The sequence below is a fragment of the Aphelocoma coerulescens genome, chromosome 2 (assembly GCF_041296385.1).
Source record: "Aphelocoma coerulescens isolate FSJ_1873_10779 chromosome 2, UR_Acoe_1.0, whole genome shotgun sequence".
In the NCBI taxonomy this organism is placed as follows: domain Eukaryota; kingdom Metazoa; phylum Chordata; class Aves; order Passeriformes; family Corvidae; genus Aphelocoma; species Aphelocoma coerulescens.
The window spans coordinates 57,428,981-57,435,573 of NC_091015.1; positions in this window are offsets into that span (position 1 = coordinate 57,428,981).

Consider the following 6,593-nt stretch of genomic DNA (forward strand, 5'->3'; position numbering starts at 1 on the left):
AATGCGCGCATGCACACACACACACACACACATGCACGCACACACAGAGGCAGGCAGTGTATAGGAGGTTTGGAAGCATTTTACCTTTTAACAGGCTGGAGAAGACAGAGTTGAAGGGTGCCCTTATATTCTTTCATATCTTTTACTGAAGAAAAAGAAGCCCAGGAAAAGGGCACTAGAAAGAGGAGAAAAATGAGTCTTCCCGTTCTTTGTCCCAGAGAAGATTATTTAAAATCCTAGCTACTCAGTGTCTCTAAGGCTCCTACCTTGCCCACAACCCAAATTTGCTAGCAAATGATAGGACAGAGTCAGGGGAGAGTTACCTGTGGATCCACGTGTTCCTTGCTCCCTCCCAGGCAGGGAAGCCCAGCTCTGAGCCATGTACACGCAATCTGGGTCATCCGGAGCTCCCACTATCGTGCACATCCTATACCTGTAGGTTGTCATAGTGATAACACTCCATCAGGCAGCAGCAGAGCAGAGGCAGCCATTGGGAAGAGCTTGGTGTCTTCCCCAGTGCCGTCATTCCTGAGGATGCAGAACCCGAAGTCACGCTTGGGTCTGCAGTACTACCGGCAGAAGGTCAGCATGACTTTGCTGTCTGGCTCAGATTGCTTTATATTGCTTGAGGTTTTGCCTCTGATTTAAATCTGCTGCAAAGGTGCCTGTCAGCTCTCTTCCCTGCTGAATTAAGGTCTGTACTGTGAAAGGTTGAATGGATATGCTTCCCACCAGATGTGCTTTGCTGAGCGGGAGCCACTCCATATGGCTGGTGGAGATGACTCTTTCATTTAAAGAAAACAAAAAAAAAACAACCCAAACATGTTTCTAATAGCAATACTTACTTCCTGGAAAGTGAGAAGGAAAAAAAAGAGTTGCTTAGTGGATCTATACAGGTGTTTGGAGGTGATTTGCTGGAGTCTGAGTCAGAGATTATCTTTAGTACTTCGTAGCTCTGGGAGAGGACACCAGATTCTGCTCTGGCCCCATCCCTTAGAAGCACAACTGCTACTTGGAGCTGCCTTGCAGGCCCCCTTCACCTCAAATAATCAGTGTGTGAAAGTGAAAGCAAGTTTACAAGATAGTAGGGGTTATACAGATGAAAGCCAGAGCAGAAATTGCCCTGCAGCCTCTCTATTCTTAATAACTATGCAGAAGTCAGAAAAAAAAAAATCAGCTTTTCTTTGAATCCCCAGTGAATCTTCAGGAGTAGAACTTAGATGGGGAAAAGATCTTTATGTTTTTGAAACAGAGCATATAAGATACCAAAATCCTTAGCAGACAATAAAGATGAAATGCTGCAATGCTATTGGTACAGCTACTTCAGAACAAAAGAGTGTCTTAAGGGTCTGCCAGCAGAACCTATTATTTGGCCTGTAGTCACTAACACGATTACAGGGATCTAAACGACAATACTGCTTGCTCTTGAGGCAGTGGCAGTGACAACTGAGATTGAAGCAAGGAAATATAGAGCTCAGAGGGGCAGATTTGGCAGGTAAGTAGAAGAATTTATTTCCAAGGGTTTGCTTTCTAAAATGCAGCAGTGTCTTAGACCACTCCCTTCAGAGCCAGAGGAATTCTCCAGGTACAAAGGTCATTCATTCACTCAACAAGTAAGAGTTGGGCTTTGCTGTAAAATCATCCTCTTAGTAATGAACAGGGACTGCTCAGAGCCACAGTTTGGGAGAATTAGGGCAGCTGTGGTCAATGGAGATTTTGGCAGGGCATCAGCAATTGAGTGCTCCAGCTCTGGCAGTAGCATCCTTCCCTGATGGTCCAGCCTAGAACAGCCAAGCCATATCCAGTGCATGGCATCTGCCCCCTGCGAGGACTGTTCTGTGTGCCCAGCAACCTGACAGGTGAGAATCATAAAACTAAATTTTGTCTGGTTCCCCACTAGTGTTGTGATCTGGTCTTTCCCATTAAGAGGTTCACAAACACAGCGAACTTGCAGGTTACCTTTGAAATGGTTGTGGAGTGGCCGGTTAATGATTAATTCTCTAAGCGTTGTAAAATCCTGCACACATTTTGTATGAAGAGCTTGTAACGTCATGACTGTGTAAGTGACTATCATACCACTCTTTACTCTAATTGTTCTACCAAATTAGTACTAACACCTGCTGCACTCCCTCTCTTCTCCCAATTACTCACTTGTCAACCACGATGGATTTGTCAGTTTCTTGACAATTAGCTTGGGAAAGATGACTCAAACATAAAATTTTACCAAAAAAGCAAAAAGGAAAAGAAACTGGATTTGTAACATTTTTATTTCCTTCCACAGGAGGTGGCTATCGAAAATCTAATATTCAGTATAACAAAACAGACTGACCAAGTTAGACGAACCTACATCTCTCACCCACACTTTACTCCTGAGAAGCTGGACTTGTGATTACTGCCGACCAGTCTCTACGTGAAGGTACTCAGTGGAAATGGGAGCACTGCAGCACAGTGCTAAACAAGAGGAAATTGAACAGCTTCTGTAGTGTAGAGAGGAGTAGATTTCTGGAGTGGGGAAAAGCAATTTGGATGAATAAAACATGAGCACCAATTTTCAGCCCCCAGCTGAAGTTGTTTCGCTGTGTAAAGGCTGTTGAGCGTTGCCTGGAGTCCCTGCCAAGCATTCCTCTGCTGGTGGTCTGATGCTGGGCTGCATGGGTGCCGTGTCTTGTCTGCTCTCCTTCACTCCCATTCTCTGGTCCCACACACAAAGGTGACAGGGTATGGTGTGGCATAGCCCTCTACGCTGGGACTCCAGCAGTTATTCCTAAGATCTGGCTGAAGCCAGCATGGTAAGAGCATCCCTGAGGCTCCTGACTCCAGGAATATATAAATACACACTTGCTGTACCCCCAAGTCCTACCTGCTGGAGACCTCCACAGTGGCAAGATTAAGCTGATGGGATTTGACCCATGCTGTGTATTTTGCTTCCCTTTTTTTTTTTTGCTTTTTTGGGTATGGACATTCCTTTGAAATATTTGAGAACCTCTCTGCCGTAAATATACATGCACAGTGCTGGATTTCACTGAAGGAATGATAAGAAATCAGTACTTATCAAATATTTTATTTCTGTTTAGACTCCCATGTTACTAGAGAAAAAATAAGTTAAAAAGAAAGAGGGAGATATAATTATCAGCATTCACAGCTTGGTGCATGAACCATCCCGTGCTTCTGAGCAAAGAGGGTCTAAGGAAGCACATAGGGATGATATTGCTTAATAGATGACTCTGGTTTAAATCACTATGTACCACTCTAGAAATTCACAAAGCAATGAGGAATCAGTCTGGTTGCTGCAGCCTGGATTCCTCTAAAGCAGACTCTTGAAGGAAAGCAGAATTAAGTCCACTGAGAGTCCAACTTCCAAGAGGATGCAGACTGAGAGCCACAGAAATCTATTAGACACAAAAAACCCAGTTGTAGTTCTGGCACTTGCAGTGAAACTTGATCAGCATCACCCCAAGTCCCTCAGCCCAATTTGTGAGCATTCCAGGTGAGAAATAATTCTGTTTCTTTGTCGAATAGACTTTGTCATTGTGGAAACTGGCAACAGGATACCCATCTAGTGCCATCTGTGATGGGAATTTTACTTTTGGCATGGTGCTTTTGGCCAGATGTACTGCTTGATATCTTCACTGGACTCTTCTCTCACATATCTGCTTCACCCGCAGCTGGCTACTAGACTGCAAGGACCATTGCCCAGAGTATCTTTCATGTTTCCAAATTACAGGCTAGCGGGCTCTTCTCTCCAGCAAACACTGTACCCACAGGGAAAACAAGAATAAAATAGTATCACGTGGCTGGGGCTTTTTTGTTTATAATCACACACCCCTTGTGCTTACTATACAGTCTTGGCAGTTCATTGAGCAGCTAACATACTAACAAATCCCTGTGGATTCTGCTTATCTAAATGCCATCCCAGGGCTACAATCATCAGCTCATCAAGCTGGAAGCAAAAGCTGGTCAATGCTCTGAAAGCATTCCCAGTACTAATGGAACACTGGTGGTTTGCATTTTGACTAAATAATCTCAAAGTATTTTTTAGAGGTAAAGTATTAAGCCTCCCACTGCTCCAGGGAGTGTAGCGAATGAGTAACTGTGGAGGAAGCCAAACCAACAGATTTGTGCTTGTACTTAAACGGGAAAAAAACCGGAATCTCTGCCTGAGTATTAATTTCAAAGCCCTCTCTCCCTCCATCCACAACAATGCCACAGGGAGCAATGCAGAGATCACGCTGCATCTTGGGTAGCTTGAATATATCTTTTAGGGAGGTCATGATGAGATTGAAACACTGCTACACAGCATCTAGACTAGGAAAATGAAGAATGCTGCATCCTCTTGTGACAGCGAGAAATGTTTGAGAAGGGAAGAAGAGGATGTAATTATAAAAGATGGAATTTAGCCAAGATACAGCGTGTAATATGTTCAGTCTTACAAAAAGCATGGCAATACCTTTAAATAACCAGCGACAGTCCCGACCTGATTTTACATCTCTGCTGGCAATAAGATTCCTTCTCACTTTTTATAGGAATGTGATATAAAAAGAAGAATCAGTAGCAACATTTCCTGCAACTCACAGATGCTCCTAGAAATTCCTGCCTTTTAATAGCCATTTACTGATTTGATCCAATATGACTATAACAGGAATGACCTGAACTAGTTCAATGGGTTGATGCAGTGCTGTTTTAGCCATGTACTAAACCCTTTCAGGGTATCCATGCCACAAAAAATCTAAGGAGATAATAGGGTTATGATAAATAACATAATCTTCTCTACTCTTTCTAGACTCTGCTTCACTTCTGTTTCCTGGGATAGTCATTAAGACTCTTCCTTGTGACTCTCAGTAGCAGTCAGAATGGTCTCACAAAATCATACCATCTCAGCCAGGTCTATGTCTCTTTTATCCTCAGCATTTTCCAGGATGTGGTGGGAGGAAGCCCCAACAGGGTAACCATGCCGGATCTCAGGCTTTTTTTTTTTTTTTTTTCCTGAAAGGTTTTTAATAGAAGGGGGCTTCAATCACTTCTTTCTTCCCTAGACCTTCCTTGACCTGAATTGCTCCTTAAATTCCTTTGTCTGGTTGTTATCCTTTCCAGGCATGAGCTGGGTATTACAGCTTGCAGAGTTTTACTGGATTTGTTTCAGGTTCCTGTTCTTTCCATTTGCTCTGGTATTGAATACCATCCTCATGAGCTATTTCTTAACTAATGTCAGTGAAAACGCATTGAGAGCAATGTTTTGCTTAGACTGTAAATAGAATCCAAATAAGGTCTGGCAAACATTCCCAGCATAACTGGTGGTGAACACAAGGATCTATATCTATCTATATCTATATCTATATCTATATCTATATCTATATCTATATCTATATCTATATCATCTATATCTATATCTATATCTATATCTATCTATATCATCTATATCTATATCTATCATCTATATCATCTATATCATCTATATCTATATCTATATCTAATCTATCATCTATATAGTTTGCTTTTTTTTTCTTTAGATATCTTACGGGTATGCACCAATTTTTAACAGGCTGTGCATGCACAGTATTTCCTGTCTTAGGTAGTTAGAGCACGCTTATCGCTGTAATATTTAGGCACAAACATGCATGCTGAATGCAAAATGAACCTCACTGTTGACTGCAAACCTGCAACTGCTGCACTAACATATTTTGCTTTGGAAGAAAAAAAGATTTCTCAATGTGCTGATGACCTTGGTCAGGACAGGGGGCTTTTCTACAGGGTTTGTAGAACTCAGTAGTGCACAGCAAATCTTTCAAATGCCTTTGGACATTAAAGAATGAAAAGCTTTGTAGAAATAGAAGAAATTATTATCAAGATTAACATTTCACTCTATCAGATTAGTGCATGTGTCAACTGGAATAGAAGTGTGTATGATGAGGGTTGCCCACAATTATGTAACTTACTATAAAGATCTATCACAGCTCTCAAACAAGAATCAAGAAAGTAATTGTTCAGTCCCTTATAAATTAGATGAAAAGGTGAATACCTTGCAGACCAAGTATATTTGGTTTATTCCATGATTCTTGATAAGATGCAAAATTTGAAAGATATTGATGGTAGCTGGGTTTTTAGCTCTCCACATATTTACCAATTCAAAATAGAAACGGAAATAAAATCTTAATTGAGCAAAACATGAACTTTAAAAACACTACAAGAGGTTATCTATAATTATTTGTATTGTTTTATTTGAAACAGTAAAAAGTCTTAGAGCTCAGTGAAAACTGATAATAGAAAGGTAAGTTTGTCTTCTTAATAAAGAGAAGACTATCACAATCCCATGAGCCTATGAAATGTACCATTTTATAGTATTCAGGTCAATTTACATAGAAAAAATCAGATCTTAGTATTAAGAATACAAGTAGTATTTAAACCACTAAGTATTGTAGTTGAGGACCTTTAAAACTTGGTTTCTCCATAGAAATAACACCTACTTTTATTGTTCTCCATTTCAAACTGTTGTTTCATCTTGATGTTTAAAGCAATAGGAGAGGATTTGATCACTGGTGTCCATTTGAAATCTTGACACAGAGCATCCTGGAGCCATCACTTCTTTTGAGAGTTAC